The sequence below is a fragment of the Crinia signifera genome, chromosome 3, assembly GCF_055691185.1.
Source record: "Crinia signifera chromosome 3, ASM5569118v1, whole genome shotgun sequence".
NCBI classification, from domain to species: domain Eukaryota; kingdom Metazoa; phylum Chordata; class Amphibia; order Anura; family Myobatrachidae; genus Crinia; species Crinia signifera.
In genome coordinates this window covers 242,989,126-243,011,151 of record NC_139219.1, presented here as the reverse complement: position 1 = coordinate 243,011,151, position 22,026 = coordinate 242,989,126, and the positions used below count along the sequence as shown (strand labels likewise).

The 22,026-nt window shown below is 47.2% G+C and overlaps 1 protein-coding gene across 3 annotated transcripts in view; it reads right to left on the bottom strand.

The window, feature by feature from the left end:
- The window catches only part of PLD1 (phospholipase D1), a 215,730-nt gene that overhangs the window by 119,584 nt on the left and 74,120 nt on the right, over window positions 1–22,026 (bottom strand). The window contains exon 1 of one of the 3 annotated variants that reach the window (XM_083177752.1): window positions 15,133–15,317. The exons of 1 other annotated variant lie outside the window; for it this stretch is intronic. The gene's annotated coding sequence lies outside the window, so the exon portion shown is untranslated. Of the gene's footprint in view, window positions 1–15,132; window positions 15,318–22,026 lie in introns of those variants that run through there. One more of the 3 variants, XM_083177754.1, reaches the window with a different exon arrangement.

Genomic DNA, 22,026 nt, shown 5'->3' with positions numbered 1-22,026 from the left:
GTGTGCTCCTTTCAAATCATTCGATTGAATATTTTACATTTATTGGAGGACCTTTCATGCTTTACCATCCACGTTGTCTTCAATTGTGAACAGTAAAGTATTTTGGGCGCATTGGTAGCGGAGCTATGTGAAGCTACGCTGTACACTATTTAGGGGTTCACATGCTCAGGTATCGACATTGACACCAAAACTCATGATGAGCTTTTATGTGTCAACATTTTGCTTGTGCTTTTGTCAATGTCGACCTGTTAACCTACTTACTATCGACCTTCTCATAGTCACTGTCTCTGCAAATGCACTATTTAGTGTCTCTGTTCAAAGTGTCATCTCAGTCCTTGCATATTCAGAAGCCCGACTGTACATCAGGGAAGGAAAAAGACGCACAACACTGCTATGACCAACTCAGAATCAGCCCCCTCTGACATTACCCATAACCCCCCATCTACTACATAACACCAATCTTATCACTCATGCTTCCTCCACCATGTCCTGCTTTCCTCTACTGAGAGCTGAGGTACAGAGCTGTCATCAGGGGTTACATAAAAGTAGGGGAGTTCAGAGTAGGTTACGGATACAATGAGAACAAGGAAGGGAACAGTTCAAGGACATGCTATTAAACACAAAGGATTATGGGGTCTATTCAGTAAAAAATGTTGTATCGGTAATGGGATACATATGGAATCCCAACAGGGGTCAGGTAACTATACTAGACCAGCCCTGCCATCCAGCAGCCTAACACTCACAGCTAGCGGGTAACTCTAACCCCCACAGCCTAACCCTGTCTTCCCCTTCAAAGTGTCTCACCCTCCATCCCCACAGCCTAACCTAAGCTCCACCCCTCCTTTCTCTGGCCTGACTTTAATCTGCTCCGGCATACTTACTTTCAGCATCCCAGCAGTTGGGATTCTAGTGCCGGCACCTGTGGGATTCAAGATACCAGCATAAGTATAGGTAGTGCCGGCATCTTGAACAACGCTGGGATAAATGCATCCCGTGGTAATATATTTATTTAAAAATATATATGTCTATATTTTTATACCTGTATATTGGTAGAGAAGAGGGCACTCACCAGAGCTAGTAGTCAAACGTAGTTTTAACAATTAAAGTCTCCAAAACATATCCAACGTTTTGGCCCACAAAAGACTTTTTCAAGGTAGGAGTTCAGGAAGCCAAAGAGAACAACGTGGAACGCATCAGACCGCAATTGGAGTCTATCAACTTAGAGCTGAATCATAAGGCCTACATACTCTCTCATACAGGAGAAGTCACATCCAATTCCCCTTCAGCTGTCCAGGACCCTCCCGGGCATCAGGATCGCATGCAATCCCTCGATGTATCACATGGAATCCCACTCCATGCCAACGGGCGGTGGTCCGACCCCAGATCATACGTGAATCGGATCAGATGTCAGACATGATATTTGGGCCAATTTCACCTGATTTCTTAAAAGAAGTGAATAAAAACCTAATTGAAATCGTAGTTTTCTTTCCATGAAATAAATTTCCTTTTTTGCAGCTACAATAAGATCAAATAAGAGCGGTCAATGAACTTACAAGGCAGCATATACAAAATACCTTATGGAATAAGATAAAGCAGATTCATTCTGGATCAAACATTTGTGCTCTAGAGCTAATACCAAGCAATGTATATCAGCATCTGACGCGCACTAATGTTAGACCCCTTCAGTCAGGACCTGACACTCCAGCAAATCTATGCTGTGCTTTTATTTGTATTTTCTCAGTCATTCCTAGAAATGTGTACTGTAACGGTTTCCTGTGGGTTGCTTCACTCATACAAATATTAGTTTGGATTGGTAAAGGTCAGGGTGCACAGTACAATGTTCACCTGCACATATGGCATTTCTGTTTATCAAGTCAATCCCACTACAGTAATATTAGTGCATCAATGAGAACAGAGCCATGAAAGTGACACCTATTTTCCTGTACTGGTCTAGGCAGCGACAAAAACTACAGCAAATATAAGAACAAAGGGTACATCTATCATCCACGTCAGTAAGCGTGGCTTACACTTTTCTGCGTTGGTAACGTGCTATTATTAACAAAACAGGTGTACACGCTCTTTTTTACAAACATACACTAGAAAGGGGACAGTAGGCTTCATTTAAACTGTACAAAAAGGCTGTAACGTAGCACCAAATGCTCTGTTGTGATCACATACTGCACCGGTTGTGCTCATTGGTACATTGTGATATCCTGCACTGCTGTCTGCACTCGGGTGCAATCCTGGTAACTGCACCTGCTGTGCTCTGCTTATCGGACCATCAAAACTACATGCACCTGATGTGTGCTGCTCCATATACTGGCCTGCACTCTAAACTCCACTCAAGGTGCTACTCTGCTACAGTGTTCTTTGCCTGAATTTTTCCAGCACTTTGTTTCCACCCAGTTTGACTGCATTCTTCCAGCTCACTACCAGTAGTACTAGTGCTAGTGTAACTGACCAGTATCCTCTCAGCACACCCTACAGCCAGGGCCGGATTTAGGGTGGGGGGCAAAGGGGGTCAGTACCCCTGTGGTCAGCATGTATTTAAAAAAATATATTATATATATATATAAATATATATATATATATATTTTTTTTTTTTTTTAGCTAAAGGTTTTGTGCATGGGAGTGGGGTAATGCTGTAGCATCACCTATCTGCCAATGTGACAATGATTTATGGTGCTGAGCATCGGGAGCCAAGGCACACTGACTGCACAAGTGTGCAATGCATTACTGGGAGTTGACTAAAGGCCCCCATACACTAGCCGATTTTGGTCAGATTTCAGCCAGATCAGTCAGATCTGGCCGAAATCGGACCAAAATCGGCTAGTTTTGATGTCCCCTCAGATCCGATGCGCGGTCCCGTGCGCATCGGATCTGCGTCGGGTGGACGGACCTGCTGCACGTCCGACCACCCGACTTGGGACCTAGTGGGGCGGTGGAGGGAGCAGGGGGGGCTGGGGATGCTGCGGGGGACACGTCTGTGTCCCCCGCTGCTGGGGACAGCGTCTGTGCGGCGAGAAGGTAGAGGGAGCAGGGGGGGCTGGAGACGCTGCGGGGGACACAGGCTGCATAGAGCCGGGCAGGGGGAGCCGGCCGGGAGCTGTCAGTAATGAATAAAAAAAAAAGCCCATACAATGAATGGGCGGCCTGTGATTGGCTGAGCGCTCTCTCAGCCAGTCAGCAATTGGCTGAGAGAGCGCTCAGCAGCCAATCACAGGCTGCCCATTCATTGTATGGGCTTTTTTTTTTATTCATTACTGACACTCTGACAGCTCCCGGCCGGCTCCCCCTGCCCGGCTCTATGCAGCCTGTGTCCCCCGCAGCGTCTCCAGCCCCCCCTGCTCCCTCTACCTTCTCGCCGCACAGACGCTGTCCCCAGCAGCGGGGGACACAGATGTGTCCCCCGCAGCGTCTCCAGCCCCCCCTGCTCCCTCTACCTTCTCGCCGTACAGACGCTGTCCCCCGCAGCGTCCCCAGCAGCGGGGGACACAGATGTGTCCCCCGCAGCGTCCCCAGCCCCCCTGCTCCCACCAGCTCTCACCTCTTAGCCCCCCCCCCCCCTGCTCCCCGGGTTTTTTACATGTGATAAATCGAGACGATTTATCACATGTAAAAAATGGCACATCAAGTGCCAATCTAATCAAGCTCCCCCGGGGAGCAGCCGGGGAAGCTCAGGGGGAAGTCGGGGGCGACTTGTCCTAAGGACAAGTCGCCCTAGTGTATGGGGGCCTTAAGTCCCATGAGACTTTGCACAAGAGGTTAGAGGCTGAGAGGTTTGTGCTGAGCTCGGATTGGTGGAGCTCATTACATGCTTCTCAGGCCCATGGAGGACAGCAGCAGCCTAATCATAGGAGGGTTTTTAATCAGAGGCAGCACTGAGCCTGCGAGGTCTCCTACAGTCCTACAGAGTAAAGTACAGAGAGGCAAACAAAGGCTTTTCAAGGGGGCCCCCCTGTCTAAAGTGTCCCGGGCCCCTCTGAAAACTTAATCCGGCACCGCCTATGGCACAGGAAAATTGCTAATAATGACTTTGGTCTTTTCACATATCCATTGCCATTTAAGGTTTTCTTGTCATATTCTTAATGAATAAATCTTTTATTAATTCTGCTACATTTATCGCCTGTTCAAATCAGGGCCCCATACTCCAGTCTCATCTGGGTCCACAAACGACCTTTCCCCATTACAAAATAGCTGCATTTATTCGCTGTTATATGATATACTAATATGAGAATTTAAAATAGTAATTGATCAATTCACAGCCCCATTCTCCAGACTCACCCAGTCCACAAATAACCTTTCTTCCCATGACAAAATAGCTGCATCTGTTCACTGTTATATAATATACTAATACTATGGGGCCTGTGCAAAAATGCATGGGAATAAAAAAGGATTCCTTTTTTAGCAAGGTTGGTGGTTTGTAGTAAGATGACAGAAGAACCGGTTCATTTGTAGCCATTTTGAATAGCCAACCAAAACTGATATCTTATACCTAATTTATTGATGTTGGTTAAGTATGACGGGAGGAGATATGGGGATCATTATTTTCGCATGGGCCTCTTAGTAGGTTTTATATGTTTTGCCTTAAATTGTAGACATAGATCAGGAGGAGCCCTTCTCCTCTTATTATAGAAAAGATGTCCAGGTCTCTGGGTGACCTGTCTGAAGACAGGGAAGGACGTATCAGTGTATAGAGGCCTCTGCTATGATCCTTACTGCTGGCTGCACCTGAGGTAAGCAGGGATGTGGGGCGGCATTTCTTCAGCTTGTACGGAGGCCCTTGTGTGCTCGTTCTGCTGCAGTAGCGCAGACCTCCGGGACTGTGTGCGGCCAGAAGGGACGAGGTGTCAGCAGGCATACGCTCCTCCTGTTGCAGTTGTACGGACCTCCAGGGCTCTGCTGCCAGAAGGGACCAGGTCTCAGTGAACGGCCTCTGATTAGGGGATCTCATCCTGTGCGCCCACCCTGCATCGAGTCTGAGCTGCATGGGGGGTCCCCAGCCATAGCTTTACAAGCAGGGTTGTGGCACAGGTGGGCAGTTCTCCAGCTTATACTGAGGTGCATGTGTGCTCATCCTGCTGCAGGTCAGATAGCGGTGTCAGCAGCCGGGCTCCGCGTGTCAATTGCACGCGTCCTGCAGTGAGGCTAAGATGCAGGAGCTCTAAGAAGCTGAGCGAGCTCTGTTTTAGCTCTCAGATGATTGGGTGACACAGACTGCACAGCAGTCTGGTAGCAGCTAACATGCACCAGTGCTGCTAGTCTTATTAGCGGGTGGAATCCCTCATGTTTTTCATACAGTGAGCAGATCCGAGGATCCCCCATGTGTTTCATACAGTGAGCAGATCCAAGGATCACCCATGTGTTTCATACAGTAAGCAGATCAGAGGATCACCCATGTGTTTCATACAGTAAGCAGATCAGAGGATCACCCATGTGTTTCATACAGTAAGCAGATCAGAGGATCACCCATGTGTTTCATACAGTAAGCAGATCAGAGGATCACCCATGTGTTTCATACAGTGAGCAGATCAGAGGATCACCCATGTGTTTCATACAGTGACCGGTTCCTCAACAGCGGGAAGGTGGAGGGGTGAAGCTTATAATGTAACAAATGTAAAAGATTCTACAATAGTTTTGCAAGAAAATGTAATTGATAGAAATGTTTAATGTTACTGCTGTTATATGGTAAACTGACATAGTTTATGGTAAATGTTTATAACTTAAAGTGAAGCCTTGAAAGTTACAGCATCATTTCTTTTATTGGTATGAGTAAGTTATGCTAAAGATTTCAAAATCTCAAACTGTTTGTAAATGTTATTATGGTTCATGTTATGCAATGAATGGGGAGACGCATAATGGCACCCCAACACAGTAATTAACTTCGATTTGTAAACCAATAATACAATGTGCAATTGTAAAATAATAATTTGTCAGAAGGTGAGAACGCAATCCAGTGGCGTAACTAGAAATTTTGCTCCCCCCAGCCAAAAAAAAATTGGCTCCCCCCCCCAAAGTAAAATATATATATGGGGGGTTGGCGGCACTCGGAATAATAGAAACCACACAGGGGTTGACCAACAATCCTGTGCCCAGCGGCACTTTTATCAAGTTTCAGGTACGTCGGGCAAAAGTGCCGCTGGGCACAGAATTGTTGGTCAACCCCTGTGTGGTTTCTATTATTCCGAGTGCCACCAACCCCCCTTGTATACCATCGGCTCAGGCTGACTTACACCCAGGAGGGCACCGGAGCTACAGAGTGTTTTTTCTTCATTCATTGGGATTGTTTAGGAGTGCCTCCTCACAAAATTGTATATATATTATATATATACACACAGCACAGTGCCTCCCTATGTGTGTAACTGCATGAAATGCCGGCACTCCCTGGACAGGATTCCCTCCATTGGGATGCCGGCTTCAGTTATCTGACTGCCGACATCCCCACTGCTATATTATATTTATATATTTCAATGTGTGGGACAGGGCAAACACTAATTTAGAAAAGGGGGGAGGCACTATGCTGAATCATGTCTGAGGGGCAGTGATTGGTGCAGGCTGGGGGTTAAGTGGAGGGGGGGGGGGGCAGTGGGATGGGGTAAGTTGGCTGATTGGGGAGGGAAGGGGGCAAGGTAGCAGACTGATAGACACTGGGGTGGTGGGGAACTACTGGGCTGGAAAAGTGGGCTGGTAGTTAGGTATTATTCTGGGGAAAGGAGATTGTTACACTGACCTGAAGATTGATTGCCTGGTTTACATACTTTGCAGCTCTGCATGTACACTCAGTCAGCAGCCCCTCAGTGCCAGATGCAGCTACTAGGATCAGGGTGCTGGTGTGATTCCACAGTCATGCCTCTCCATGGTGTGAGGCCCGTGAATGTTGCCAGCCCCAGCGTCAGCTCAGCCTCAGCTCAAACAAAGATCTCAGCAGGCTGGACTTCTCCCTTGCTCTCAGACACTTTTGCAGAGAGCCGATCAGTGTTTGGGGGGGAGAGACGATCACCGCCTGAGGAGGAGTGAGCCTAGCCTAGCTATCAACTGTCTAGTATGTATAAGGGAGCCGATCAGCGGCGCTGCGTGTAGCCGACCACCGCTGGGGAGGGGGTACTTTAGAAATGCTCCCCCTGTACCAAGTGACTGACTGGCTGCTGAGGGAGCCGTGGGCTCCGGCCATGTTCTCATGCTGAATGCCAGGGGAGTCGGGACTGTAGATGCGGGTGTAGTGCGGCTCTGTCCCTAGTGACGCCACTGGACTCCCTCACATCCATCTCAGACCAGGGGTTAGTTCATTTGCATAGCGTACGATGGCGGAGGAAGGGGGCGCGGTGTTCAGCAGTGCAGCATCCATCATGCACGCGACAGCGCGGCGGCAGCAGGAAGCCAGCGGTCAAGATGCGGCTTGTTGTGTATAATTGTGGGGTCACTGAGAGGAGGATTGTTGCCTTTGGCTGCGCCCCGGTGGCGTCGGCTCCCCCCTGCGACCGCGGGGGCTGCGGTGGCTTAGTTACGCCACTGACGCAATCTCTCAAATGATACCTCATGTATTGAATATGGTTAAGTATGAAGGGAGAAGTAGGTTAGCAGACTGTTTTAGGTGTCAAGTGGGGGGAAGTCACAATTAAATTAGAATTCAGAGGGGGGTTTCAAGGCAACTCTGCTCACTGCATCATTAGCCATGTGACTGTGGTTACTTTGTCAAACAATACTGTTGCAAATCTCAAGAATTATTATTTGGTAATATAAGCCTTAAGTAACAAATTGAGGTGGCATAGTAAATAAGATTAGAAGTATAGTCATCCACAGTGATTTCACTTTTTTAAAGGCCCGTATTGAATGCAGCTGGCGAGGGGGTTAAATGATGTGAATCGCAGAAAAAAAGCCGTCCGCTCACCCTATTCAACGTTCCGAGGGAATCCTGACTGTCACAGGACAGCGAGGATTCCTCCAAACTGTGGTCTTGCGGCTAATGCAGGGAGTCTCGCTGTTTCAGCGGCTGCATACACTCCAAAAACGGAGCAAGAGGGAATCGGCGTATGCAAGGGGCGCAGTTGAATACTGACAGGGCGAGATGTGACAGCGAGCAGACAGCACTGCTCACTGTCACAGCTCGCCCAGGCATTGAATACATATATAAGACTCAAAGTACAAACCATGAAAATTTCTACAAAAAAAAATCATTATGTAATTTGCTTTGCAGCTAAAAATAGTCTACTAGTCCCCAAGCAGAGTCTCCTGTTCATCAGCGACCATCTCTGGACAGGAGACACTGAAAAATATATCTCTCCGTGTGTACACAGCTTTACTCTCCATTTTTACTTTTTAAAGCTTGATACATCTGGCCCTAGGTAGAGCACTAACAATCAATCAAGCAAATAATAAGAATACAAGTGGAAGATAAACACTATTAATTGTCTTCCGTTGTTATGAATAACAGGAAGATTTCTGTCTAGATAGCATGTGCAATAACAATATATTTAAAATGTAAAATAAAATGAACCTGGATAATCTAATGATCAGACAAATGCTAATCTGCCTTGGGGTATTTTTCTCACTACCTATAAAATAGTATTTCTCTAAACAGATTTTTGTTTGTTTGTTGTTGTTGTTTGTTTGAACAATATAATGTTTCCATTGATGATCATTGTTAAGCCTATCACGTGTGACCACTTTTTCCTGTACCACCAGTTGTTACAGATACAATAAACATGAAGAGGTCACGCATGTGTCTCTATGGCAGTGGTTCCCAAACTGTGTGCCGTGACACCCTAGGTGCCTTGGGACACTTACAAGGTTGTAATCCAGGAGCAATTTAAATTCATATTGGTCAGTAAAGTAGGCAAAAGTAATGCTTGTAGCTTCCCATAATTAAATATGTGGACAAACAGAAGTGAATCCTGTCCATCATCACATACAGTAGCTAACCATAGGGATGATATATAAAACACAATTTACTTAATTTAATATGTTTATGGGGTGCCGTGAAAAAAATTCTAATACCCTAGGGCAGTGTTTTTCAACCAGTGTGCCGCGGCCAGCCCTCAGGTGTGCCGCGCGACAGCGGGTCACGGCGACTCACCAGGGCCCTCCCTCCTCGGCACTTGGCAAATCAGACAGCGTCCTCCGTCCTCGGCGCCGTCTGTGTGACCCCTGTAGATGACGCCGGACGTGCCTGTGCGCATTAGGTCATCCGACCTATGCGTTGTGGGCACAAGGCACGTCCCGGCGCATGCGCAGAAGGCCGCCACCGGAGCCATCAAGTGAAGTGCGCACTGCGCGCACTGTATAATTCTCCTGGAGGTAAGATCATTATTTTGGATATAGCATGTACATCCAACGGGCGCTGGTGCTGTGCATAATAAAGGACTGGCAGGTGTGTGTAATAACTAAGGGGGGGCAGGTGTGTGTAATAACTAGGGGGGGGGGGGCAGGTGTGTGTAATAACTAGGGGGGGGCAGGTGTGTGTAATAACTAGGGGGGGGCAGGTGTGTGTAATAATTACACACACCTGCTCCCCCTTAGTTATTACACACACCTGCCCCCCCTTAGTTATTACACACACCTGCCCCCCCCCCCTTAGTTATTACAGTGTAATAACTAAGGTAGGGGGGCAGGTGTGTGTAATAACTAAGGGGGGGGCAGGAGTGTGTAATAACTAAGGGCGGGAAGCGCTGATGACTTTGAAAAGACTTGCCGGACGCAAATTGGCTGAATTCAGCCAATCAGCGTCCGGCAAGTCTTTTGAAAACCTGCTTCCCGCCCACCGCCCGGCAGCGCTAGTAGGAGCCGGAGTTAACCCACCAGTCCCTGGACCCCCGCTGCCCATCAACAATACCTCACACTAGCGCCCCCACCCTCCCGGGCTAGGGGGTGCGCGTGACCCCCTAGCCCCCCCCCCTAGTTACGGCCCTGCTAGGGGGGGGGGGGGGGCAGGTGTGTGTAATAATTACACACACCTGCCCCCCTTAGTTATTACACACACCTGCCCCCCCTTAGTTATTACACACACCTGCCCCCCCCTTAGTTATTTATTACACACACCTGCCCCCCCCCCTTAGTTATTACAGTGTAATAACTAAGGTAGGGGGGCAGGTGTGTGTAATAACTAAGGGGGGGCAGGTGTGTGTAATAACTAAGGGGGGGGTATATTTGATTAAAAGCTGTTGGTGTGCCTTGGCAATTTTAAAGTCTTGTGACCCCCTAGCCCCCCCCCCCCCCCTAGTTACGGCCCTGCTAGGGGGGGGGCAGGTGTGTGTAATAATTACACACACCTGCCCCCCCTTAGTTATTACACACACCTGCCCCCCCTTAGTTATTACACACACCTGCCCCCCCCCCCTTAGTTATTACAGTGTAATAACTAAGGTAGGGGGGCAGGTGTGTGTAATAACTAAGGGGGGGCAGGTGTGTGTAATAACTAAGGGGGGGGGGGGGGTATATTTGATTAAAAGCTGTTGGTGTGCCTTGGCAATTTTAAAGTCTTGTCCGGTGTGCTGCGACCTGAAAAAGGTTGAAAATCACTGCCCTAGGGTGCCGTGATTCAAAAAAGTTTGGAAACCCCTGCTCTATGGATTTGCTGTGTTTTCTGCTACTGGAAGTCTAAAACTGAATTTTTTTTTATTATAAGCAAACAGTGCTGTGGTACATTTGTAGTTTTCCAGCACCCAAAAAATGGCAACATACTGAAGGTATTAAAGATATTGTTTCACAAAAGTAAAATTATTATTATTATTATTATTATTATTATTATAGGTTGATTTTTTATTTTAGTTATTTATTTATTAACAGTTTCTTATATAGCGCAGCAAATTTCGTTTGAGCTTTTAATTGTTGCTGGTCAGAACAATCTCTACACTATCTCTGACTGTCACATTCACATAAAAAAACGTTCAATAAAGTTTGTTGTTCAAAATAGTATTAGGATTTATATTTTCAGTGAACACATAAGGCCTTGCCCAAACAAATGAGAAATATGCAGCCCCGGTAAGGCTCATAAACTATACGTACTCGCCGTACAGTTCGTAGGGGCTCGTACATCAACAATTCCCCCCACGCAAAAAATAATGATTTGAAGCTTCTGTATTTTCCCCTCATTTTACTATTCTCCAATATAACAATTTGCACCAATACATTGCTGATTTTTTACATTGATTCCTCATTTAGATCAGATCTGCAAATCCAGTGTGGAACATTAGGTCGACAGTATCTAGGTCGACACTTGAAAAAGGTTGACATGGTTTACTGCGACACTGATAAAAGGTTGACACAAGCAAAAGGTCAAGATGGAAATGTTCAACACAGCAAAAGGTTGACATGACTTTTACACTTTTTTTGGGGGTTACATTGCCATGCTTTGGGCATGGTGCCACGCTGCACTCGGCACACTACTATATTCTCCATCTATGCCCACTTGAATTGAACATGGAACTTGCAAATCATGAATGTGCCCAGTTGAATAAACCAGTACTGGTCTGCAATTGGTTGATGAAGCTCAGCATGTCAGACCAACTATTGTAGCAATTATGATCACTTTTTGGTCGGGAATGGACGATCGGTGAACCCCATACATTTTGACTGATACTGGTTTTCTGATGTATCTGCCCCAATATGTCCACTTGTTTATAGCAGACTGTGAGAAAAACGTACTGAAAACAAACTGTACTTACTGTACACAGAAAGGGAGTCTCAGGAGAGATCCGCTGGTCTCCATAGTAGGGAGATTGGGCGGTCTTTGTGTAAGTGGAGAATTTCCATAAAATCATCAACCTTTTGTGAAATGCAAGGCTTAGGATATACTTAGGAATAGTTGTACGGCAAAGGTGGGTGGAATGCGCCCATTTAAAATATATGGTTGCCTTTAAAATGCCAATTTTGTACATTTGGGACCTTACTCTGGTTGACGTGCAAGACTTGCAAACCAAACGCTGCCTGCACGGCCGTACCCCCCCCTCGTGCGCCGTGATCCCCCGCAGGCATGCAAATGGATGTTTTGCATAAACATCTATTCGCAGCTTGTATCGCCAACCATCGAATGATCTCTACAGCGCTCGCAGACCTAAGACACCTCTGTGAAAAGCTGGGCGTTCCCATGGGCATGACTGCTCGCCACCACCTCATGCCCCCCACCCACAGTGCTGTGTACGAGCGTCCGGCAATAATCAATTCACCGTGGCCGCTAGCACCAATCAGCTGCACATGTGCATAATAGTTTGCCCAAACACGCAGGGGAGCGAATGGACCAGAATAAGGTCCTTGATTCTGACATGTAGCACACAGTGTACAGAGGAAGTAGTGTTTGGGAAGTTATATTAGTTGCTGCTGGCACTTCCTCTTGCTTCTGGAAATGTTTCCCTCCCACCCCATGGTTCAATGTTATTGTTATTGTTTTGTTTGGTGTAGAGTTGATTTGTTACGGTTTATTAGTTGGGTCCTTATAATGGAGGTTATTTTGGTTCACTCTTTCGGAAAAATTCCTTCTTAGATGGACAAAACCATGTGCACTACAGGTGGGGCAGATGTTACTTGTGCAGAGAGAGTTAGATTTGGGTGGGGTTTTACTTCAAAGTGAGATCTATATTGCAGTGTAAAAATAAAGCAGCCAGTATTTACCCTGCACAGAAACAAAATAACGCACCCAAATCTAAATCTCTCTACACATGTTACATCTGCAGTGCACATGGTTTTGTCCATTTGAGTAGGCATTTGCCTTTGCGAGTGAACCAGAATAATAAGGGTCATCAAAGTCTATTCCAATCAGCTCGTAACTGCCATGTTTCAAGCTGTGTTTGCCAAATGCAGGAGCCGATTGGTTGGGTCTCTCCCCTGTATCACTCTTCTAGGTTTAGGCAAGGTACACACTAGCATTATTTCAACCCGATATGTAGTTTCCTATCAAATCAGAATGATCTATCAGCCAATTTGTTCACTTTATACCAATACTGGGCACTTCCGCTAAAGATGCCATGAAGCATGAGACAGTTGTGCCAAGTGGCATGGTATAGTTCATCTCTCCTTCATCCGCTGCTTCGTGTAAGTGTGTATGGACTTTGCAGGGTCCAGGCTCCTACACATTGTTCTATATATATAAGCGGCCTTGGTACATCTGCCCGTGACTTGCTTGCACTTAAACTTTAGCCCTTCATCTAGCGGTTTATAGATGGTGAAGGTCAGCACTTTTCATTATTGTTTCTTACTGTACTTAGCAGCAAGCTGAGCAAATGGAAGTAAAATGCACAATATATGGCCACATAAATTGATGTATGTGGAAAAAATAATTGTTTTATCATCCAGAATTACCTGAGATATGTATGATGCTGAAGTAACCAATACATGGGGGATACTGTATATGGAACAGCTAAGAGGTAAGACGAGGGAGAGTCAAATGTTACAGTAGAGTATAATGGTGACTTTTGCAAGGTATGCTCTGAGGAGACCAACATCCTAACCACAAACATCACACGTGAGAGTCACAGATGGACTGTGACCAGTTCAATATGGGTGTGAGCTGTGCTTACATGGAAGCGGTACATCTGTCAGAACAGACTTAGGTCTACAGTCATTAGGTCGACCCCGGAAGGTGGACAGGGTTAAAGGTCTTGTTCAGGAGACAAAATCCCTACTACGCTTGCGTGGCAGCCATTTTGCTGGTGATTTTTTTTTTTACTGCAGCTGCCAATGAAGGGACTCTGGAAAGGTAAGTAATAAACACATGTGTGCGGTGTGAGGCCCCCTGAACACATTGCACCCATTATAGAAACACCAATGGTTGTGTAGCCAGGCATCTGACACTCTACCTTGGTAAAATGTCTTTATCCAAGTAACACCCCTGCCGCTAACAAATAATTTCATGCAGCAGGGGTATTCCTACCCTTAAATGTACAGTACAATTATTAATATTATTCATGTTATTATTATCGTTATCAGTCACTTATATAGCCCAAACTTTTACAACTGGGAACACAAGACTGGGTTGTTATAACAGCCAGAGGTAAGAGGACCTGCTGGCAAGGTTACAATCTATAGGGCAAGGTACAGTATTTGCAGTGTTTGCTCACTGTAAGGCCATTGAAGTTAAGCACATGATTACAAGACACTCTCTTCAATCAAACTCAATCTGATCACTTTCAGATGTAAATGAAAAACAATTGGAAACCTGAATGTGACCTATTAGAATGCCATCCTCCAGGCATGTTCAAAGGAAAATTCATTCTCTGAAATGTCCGCAAAAGTCCAGACAGAATTATGTGCGGGTTTTTAGTACTGCTGGCATCTCGCTGACACAAACATCACAAATTTTCCTTCACACCCATGGAGGGGTGCAGAAAAATTAGCAGTTTTGGGCTTACGAAATTCTCAGGGATGTGCACAGCCAAACATAGCAACTACACAATGCCGTGAATTCCCCCTGGGCAGCTATCTTACTGATTCATGAGCCATCATCTTTAGTTCCTGTACATGACTGACTTTAAAAAAAGTTCTCCCAAAATGAATCACTTTAATAATAATCACCTACAGCAGCCTCCTGTACCTTCTCCTGTGAAAGACACATGCCCTGAGATGTTAAAAACACCGAAACACCTTGACAATAATACAGTGACACTTCAAGTTTAGTTTACAAAGCGAACACAGAAATCTGTGTAATCCCTTTCAGGATGGCCATAAAACAAGAAAACCAATTGTGTCTTCTGGTCTTGATGATCTGTAGAACTGGTTTTTCCAACTAGGTCAGACAACCTTTCGCACAGTGCACGGCACTACATATGCTCATGGTTATAAAGGCAGGATCATCACAAAGATCCCTAATATTAAAAAAATAAATAAATCTATAAAGTCAGAGAGAAGAACCCCTAAATAAAACCCCACTAAAATAAACAGTAACAGTCGGTTAGGGTTTAAGCAAAAGATTCTTGAAATGATCAGATATATTCTAATATAATTGTGAAGAACACAGATGAAATTCCAAATGTGATGGCTGACTTTAGTTTCCCTGTGTATATACTAATGTGATGTTTGACAGCGTAGGCATGTACAGTGTGTAAGATGCATTAGGAAGCGCAGCACTCACAATGACATGTATCTCTGTCACCATAGACTGGCAGATCAAAGCACATACATAAACTGTCACTGTGTGACACTCACCTGAAGCCCCTGTGGCCGCTGGAAGCCCATCCTGCTGGCAGTGCCCTGTTTTGGTTGTGGAGGAGAGGGCTCAGCAGCTGTAGCACCGCCACCAGGGTAACTTACAGGGATAACCCACTGCAGCCTGAGACACTGAGCAGCAGTAGCATCGGGAACTATACACTCAGGAGGAGGAAGACAACTCCCTACAGACTAGAGACCACTGGGCCAAGCCCCCAGGACCCTCATCCAATGAGATTCCAGCGTAGAACTTCAAACCACGCCTCCCTAAGCAATGCCGACTGCCGTGACGTCAGCGAGGGGCGGGCTTTGCCAGTCAGTGTGGAAAGCGATATGTTATCTGTACTACTTGTTGCAACCTGCAGCATGAGCGATTATGGACCGGGAAGCTGCGAGTGTCTGTGACCTGCCTTCCCAGCACCTCACCTGCTCTCCCGGACAACAGGCTTTATGTGTGCACGCTACAGAGGCAGCTGTTATCTGCATACACTGATCGACATACACTGCGATCGATATGACAGTAGTGGCAGAGAAGCTTGCAATCTACAGAATCACACCGGCTTTCTGTGCAATGTAGAGTGCGCTGTATGCGCATGCAACGTTTCAGATCGAGGTCGTATTTCTTTGCTCAAGAGAGAGACAGAAAATGTGAGAGAAAGATTAACTCCTTGTGTTCTGGTACAGTACATTTCCCAAATGTATCACATAACTAATTTCTCCCTCTGTTTAAGGGTCTGTCTACACAGCTGTATGGAAATATGTCTCTGTTCTTCTCGTATTCGCTGTTTTCCCCTTTTTAGATGTTATTCCTCTTTCAGATAACTAATATGTAGAATTATACACTAATGGGACCCTTGCGATTGGATGCAATGCGATATCTTAATGATCGGATCGCATCTTATGGTGCCTTTTCCAGCAGAGGATGTTGCATGCCATCTGCGATGCCACATCGGGTGCTAGAAGAGGGATGGTGGTGTCGCCTAGGGGCGCATTTATCATTATATAGCGATGCCGGCGTGATCACATCGCCGGGCATTGCATGTGATACCTCCTGGATGTATCAATTTGAGGGCGCAGGGACAGGGATCCTAAAGGAACCCTTCCCTGCGAAGCCCTGACCGGGAAGCTGGGAGGTCTGCGCATGCGCGGTTATGCACTGACCCCGTCTGACCGCACTGCCCTGCCCGGGCAGTGCGATGTGTAGCCATAGGCTACAATGGGCTATCGCCATATCAGAATGGCGATAGCCCAGGGGTGCGAAGCCGGGCTGCCCGATGTTGATACATCGGGCAGCTTCGCATCCCCCATATAAACCTATGGGGGATGCGGCTGGCGGTGTTGAAGGGGGGATCGGAGAGTCATGCTGCGGTCCCCCTTTAATACATTTGGGGGATACTAAATATTTGCGGTTAACCTCCGAAAACGGATGTTTTGGGGGCATTAGCCGCAAGTATTGCTTGATAAATGCTGCCCTTAGTGCTGTGAAGGAGCGCTGCTGGCTATCAGAGGGCAGCTGCGGCAGTATTTTGGAAAAACAAAGTTTAAAACATTGGGTGGCCCTCTGATTGGCTGAGAGCCATCCAGAGGCTTCACATTCAGATGGCCGCCCAGTGTTTTTTCTTAAGTGGGAAATTTACTAAGATGGGAGTTCTGTTTTACATGGGATGTTGCTATGGGCAACCAATCAGATACTTTCTTTTAACTTAGATGCTAAATAAATAAGTTGTTTCTGATTGGTCACACATAGCAACATCCAATGTGGACTAGAACTTTCATCCTAGTACATTTCCCCCTAAGAGTGGAATCAATTTCAGTGTGATGACCACAAAAAGGCACCTGGAATGGTCAAGCAATGGCACTGGTAATTTGATTCCACTCTCAAGGTGCGTACACACGGGGGAGATATATTGCTCAGCAATACATTGCTAGCAATATATCGCTCAATGCCCCCTTTTCATCGGCAGCCAGAGATGGTCACTGATGAAAAGAAACCTCTGCCGGCGGTGCCGCAGATGTAATCAGCTGGTCGCAGGAGCCAGCTCCTGCAACCAGCGATTAGAACGGGGCCCACTCCCATCACTGGCAATATGGTCGCCAGCGACCATATTCCCAGCGATATCAGCCCCTATCGCTGCCATGTGTACAGGGCTTTAGGGGGAAATTTACTTGGATGGAAGTTCTAGATCACATCTAGTCAGATCGCTCATACCCTTTTTACATCACACCTACTGTAGGGCCTTATTTTGATTCATTTGGTCCTCCGTTCGTATGCATGGAGGACCGATGTTTACTGTCTGCGCATGTGCAGACAAAGCTTTCGGTGCATGCACCCTACACGCCAAGGGGGGTGGCTGCCGGCACTGCGGGCAGAGGGCGACGTATGATGGACTTGCTAGTCAATCAGAATAAGGCCCCTAATTTCCAGGTTGATGAGGGTTTCTTGCCGGTTCGACACGGAAATTGGTGCGATGTGAAAGGGGTTACCAGGTCCCACAAACCGGTAGCAACACGGCAATACGAACCGGTAAAAAATAAGGATTTTTACAGTTTTGCTGCCGTATTGCTTTACGGAGTGAATGGGTTTATCAGGTCGAGCGACCCGCTTCCCGTTCACACCAATGGAGGAGGCAGTGCTTGGAGCAGCACCAGCTTTAAGCGCTGCCTCCTCCCACGCCCCTGACGCTCTGCCGTGCCCCCGGATGGCATCAGTGAACCGGCATTTGCTAAGGAGGTCTGAACAGACCAAAATGCAGGGTCACACCAGAACTGAACCATTTTAAAGTCCCGATGTGACCCTGCATTTTCAGTCTGAAAGTGGTATTAGATATGAAGCTTAAATTACCATATCTGTATGGCCCATTCATAGGGGTTTTGCCTAAAAGCATAGGCTGAGCCCCGCTGAGCACAGATCATTCAGCACACATTGCGGGTGCACCTCATGTGTGCAGAGCAATCTTGCTTAAGCAAAATGCTCAGCACAGTCTCCCCATGTCACCCCATGTGTACAGGGCTTTACATATAAGTGGCAATTAGTATGATGACTGCTATACACATATACAGTACATTAGTACTCAGTGGCGTAACACTAGCACCGCAGCCCCGGCACTGTGTAAGTGCGGGCGCCGGGGGGGCTGCGGGGCTATTGTAATGCCCACCCCCATCCCCCGCAGCTCCCCTTCCGGCTTCATTCTGATGCTATGGAGACAGACTATCATAAAATGTCTGCTTCCATATAGCAAACAGTTCTCTGATACTGTCTGCTGTATGGGGGCAGACATTTTGTGATGGTCCGTTTTTATAGCATCAGAATGAAGCCAGTAGGGGAGCCGGGACCACCGCAGCGAATACAGGTAAGTCTGTGGACGATGCAGGGGGGCCCTTAAATTATAGTTATGCCACTGTTAGTACTGTATATACATATAGTCCCATTAGCATTCAGTACGCCATTACTGAAACCATATGCAAAGCAGCAAAAATTAAAAAATGAAGGTTACATTCATATTTTCCCTATTTATTTTGTTTGCTCTCCAATACAGTAGTATCAATTTCCATCTCATGTTCAAAAATACCCATATTAGTGTTCCCGCTAGGCTGTTTTAGCGGGGCGCTGTGCCCTGCCCGATTTCTAAAGGGCAAAATGCGCCCTGCCCCTCCAGCAGTGCCCCGCTAAAAGAGCCTGCTGCCTGACTAATGTTGTGCCCGGGGAAGCTCCAGGCACCGCAATCTCGGCGGCGCTAGGCTTCCCCGGCAGCTCACGGACTTTGGCGAAGCCAGACTGAGGAAGCCCGGGCATGCCCGCTTTGGTGACGCGGCGGCCCGGGCATGCCTCCTCTGGTGACGCAGCGGCCCGGGCACACCTCCTCTGGTGACGCGGCGGCCCGGGCACGCCTCCTCTGGTGACGCGGCGGCCCGGGCACGCCTTCTCTGGTGACGCGTCGGCCCGGGCACGCCTTCTTTGGTGACGCGGCGGCCCGGGCACGCCTCCTTTGGTGACGGGGCGGCCCGGTACCGCCTACAACGATGACGTCGGCGGGCCCGGTCCGCCCCCATCCCGTACAGCGGCGCCCTGCCCCAAAAAATTCCTAGGGGGAACACTACCATAAAAATGCATAACAATGTACATGCCTGAGCAACAAACAAACCACCCATCACAGTATTTGCAAAGAGCTAATCACAAGCAGTTTAGCTAAGGACCACCATCGCCTTCTGCTATCTGTCCCTGACCATACACAAATACAGTACGTCTGAATTTACTATTGCAAAAACACACCTTATTGCCCTCGGCCTATTTCACAACTCCTCTGTCCCAACCTGTCCTGCCCATGCACAGGACAGACAACAGGGGGGGGGGGGGGGGCAAGGGGGACAAGTGTGACGGGCCCCAGAGCTTCCATGCCCCGGCACCGCTGCCTGTACTAGCTGGCCTGTCAGTGACCCTTGCGGCCCGGCCATCTACTATGCACCATCTGTGTATGGCTGAGTCTGACTGATTCACTGTGTGCCATTGACATCTACTGTGTCTGTGTGTGCATGGCCTAAGGCCGCAGGCGCACAGCCGTACCTGGTGCTGTGGCCTCAGTCTCTGGTTCCTGTACTTTTACTGCGCATGCGTGGGTCGTCTATTCCGCACTCTGCAAACAACCTGCCCTGCCTGCTTGCAGTGCTCGGCGTTCTTTTGTGTAAGTGACAGGCCAGCAGCAGTTGGGAGCCAGCAGGAAGCAGCAGCTAGGATCGAGGCCAGCAGGACTGAGAACGGCAGAAATCCGCACCTGAAAGCAGTATCTGGAGGAGCAAAAGGTTAAATGAGGCTCATGCAGAAGAGAGTTGTGTGGATTTGAGATAAGGTGGGGGGCCCCACAAATATCACTGTACAGAGCCCCAAGATTTCTGTTGCCGGCCCTGCCCATGCACCCAGAATAGACCCTGCTATCAGTGGCGTAAGTATAGAGGGTGCAGTGGATGCAACTGCTATGGGACCCGGCCGCTGGGGGGGGCCCGAGGGTCCAGCAGTCAATCCCCTGCACCCTTTTAAATCATTATTTTCTGTAGAAATGGCATGCACCGCTAGCCGCTGCAGCGCCGAGTTTTCCCTAATTGTAGTAAAGGCAGGGACCCGGTACAGATAAGCCCAGCCATGTAGACCACCACACTATAGAGGTGTGATAACCACATATATGCGCATGCAGTGGGTTATGGGCATATGATGCCATACATGAAGTTATGTTATAAACATATGCTATCCCCACAGGGGACATTAAATGTGAGCTGGACATATTTATAAATAAATGCCTACACAGAAGGCAAAAGAAGGCTTTCATAGAAGGAATAAAGACATTTATTATTACTATAGAAATTGCCCGAAAGAACTAATCCTGACACTGACACAAAAATCGTACAGCCAACCTCAGACTCTGAACCGAATTATGACTATCTATGGCCGGAGAAGCCAGGTAGAGAAGAGAGTGCTGGCTACTCAGGTACAAGGAACTGTCATGTGGTTTAATGTCCGGAAGAGGTATGGCTTCATCAACAGGAATGATACAAAAGAGGATGTCTTTGTCCATCAGACGGCCATAAAGAGAAACAACCACCAGAAATTTCTGTGCAGTGTTGGAGAGGGCGAGACGGTTGAATTTGATGTGGTAGAAGGAGAGAAGGGTGCTGAGGCAGCCAACGTGACGGGCCCTGGCGGTGTACCAGTTAAAGGAAGCCGGTTTGCTCCCAACAGACGTCAGTTCCGCAGATGGTCTTACCAGCCAAAATTAGAGGATGCTGCCGAATCTGGTGGAGAAGGCATAAGTACAGACCAAGCAAGTGAAGGGGAGAGAGTGGAAGAAGTGTTCCCTCCGCAGAGACCCATCCAGTGCAGAAGTCCACCACTATTCTCCCACAGGCAACCTTTTAGTAGGGGAAACAGAGCAGCGGATCAGGAGCTTGACACCCTCTCCGAGGGGACAGAAGTGATACAGACGGATGGGGTGAACGAACACGAGCATCGGCATGAACAGGCCGGGGAAGTAGTGGAAGAAAGGGTGGAGACAGCACACCACCCACAAGGGACAAGTTATGGTCAGAACGCGAATGCCGCATCGTTCTGAGTGGGAGACCGAGTTTGGAAGCTGGATGACAATCGGAGTAACGACTTAGATCCCTTCTGGGAATCTGAACCCTACGTAATTGTTGACCTTTCAGCTACAGACACTGGGGTGTATGGAATAAGAAGAGATGGAGATGACCACCAAGTTCTTAAGATGGTACACAGAAACCAACTCGAGCCATGCCAGGACTGTACAGAAGAAGACGCAATACCACAAGTCCCCTACCATCCTCTGGAAGACCCAGTATATCTTAAGCGCCTTAGGGAAATACTCCTCGCAGAGAAAAGAAGAGAGGCCTAGGAACGTGGCCCATTCCTCCACAAAGATGGTGTAGAGAAGATGTCCAGAAGACTCATTAGAAGTACCCGAGGGGTAAAATCCCTCCGGTTCAGAGACTAAGCAAAACTTGTTCAAAGTAAAGAATGGTTTATTGTAAAAATGTAAATTCCCTTGATTTAAAAGTATGTAATGATCTGTAATGTTCAAAGTATATATGTAGTGATATTTTGATGTTTGTAATGTAAGTAGTAAATTGCATGAGGACATGCAAAGATTTCACCATGGAAAAATGTGATAACCACATATATGTGCATGCAGTGGGTTATGGGCATATGATGCCATACATGAAGTTATGTTATAAACATATGCTATCCCCACAGTGGACATTAAATGTGAGCTGGACATATTTATAAATAAATGCCTTCACAGAAGGCAAAAGAAGGCTTTCATAGAAGGAATAAAGACATTTATTATTACTATAATAGTAGTAGTAGTAGTACGTTTATTTATAAGGCGC